The following is a 1,267-nucleotide window of genomic DNA, read 5'->3' on the forward strand; positions in this document are numbered from 1 at the left end:
AGGAAAACACTTTAAAGGGTCATTAACCAGGACCTGCTTGGAAAGCAAGGGTAGAAACTCTTTCCCTCCCTGATAGGATGCGGGCTGGCAACTGCTGCTCTGAAGATGTGCAGCTGCTCCTCTCTGGAGAGGCCATGGAAGGGCTGTGATGGTCTATGGGAACCAGAGGAACGATGAGCTCAGGTTGGCATTTGAGCTTCATGGGAACAAGCAGAATGAAGAGCTCACAGTGGAGATGAAATTTGCCTGTGCCTGGCTCCTCCGATGAAACCCCAAGAAGTCCAGATGAAGCAAACACCTTCTCCGAAGCAGCTAGGAAAACCTCAGAGTCCTGAGCACCTGCACTTAGCCTGCAAGGGACTGGAGGCAGCTCTAAATGCTCAGGTGAGGCAGCACTGAGGTCCTGGTATGAGAGCGCTGTGTAGCAGTGAGGGAAGGAAACGGGAAGCAAAGGGAAGGCTGGGTCACTATTGGTCTTTGGGTGTGTTTCCCTTGGCAGCAACTGTACTGTCAGGGAAAACAAAAGCTCCCTGAATGGTTAAAACTGAAAATCAGGGACAAAGACTCTCTAACTAGTCAAAGTTACAAAGTGGTGTGTTCATTACGCCGGCGGGCGGCGCAGGGGAAGGTCATTCCCGAAATACGTGACCACTGGCCGGGCTCGGCTCAGCACGGCACAGCAGAGCAGGATCCAGCAGGACAGGGAAGGGCAAGGCAGGCAGGGAAGGGCAAGGCAGGGCACTGGGAGTAGTGACAGGCTCTGTCCCCACGCTGCATCCCATGCCTGGGTAACCATCGGGGACAGAGAGGAAGGACATTGCTCTGTCTTGGCTGCGGAAAGGATGAAAAGGGAGAGTTAGAAAACATTAATTTGGACTCCTTTTCAGCAGACTAGCTGGTTTTATCTCACCATGTCCGCCTGTCTTTGGCAGAGTTGGCACATTGCTCATGAATTGGAGTCAGCTACGGCAGCAGGAATGGGAAGCAATTTTGTCAGCATTGATATCAAAGCCAAAGTGCTGCCCCATGGATGGATGGTGCTTTCTTCAGGGGATTTCGGGCCTAGAGTTATAGCAAACTCACATTGGTGTCTTCCCAAGCAGCGTTGCCTTTTTCTTTCCTCAGGAATCACCTCTTCTTTTTCTTCCCCCCAATCTGGGGAGAGTTATCATGCAAATTTGTCGGAGGAAGGAGACCCAGACACCAGTTGGCTCATCCAAGTCCAATTTATTGATCGAATACAGTGGGTTAAATACAGTTCTTAATA

The sequence above is a fragment of the Melozone crissalis genome, unplaced genomic scaffold (assembly GCF_028551555.1).
Source record: "Melozone crissalis strain CALT ecotype California unplaced genomic scaffold, PUWL_Pcris_2 ptg000192l_1, whole genome shotgun sequence".
In the NCBI taxonomy this organism is placed as follows: domain Eukaryota; kingdom Metazoa; phylum Chordata; class Aves; order Passeriformes; family Passerellidae; genus Melozone; species Melozone crissalis.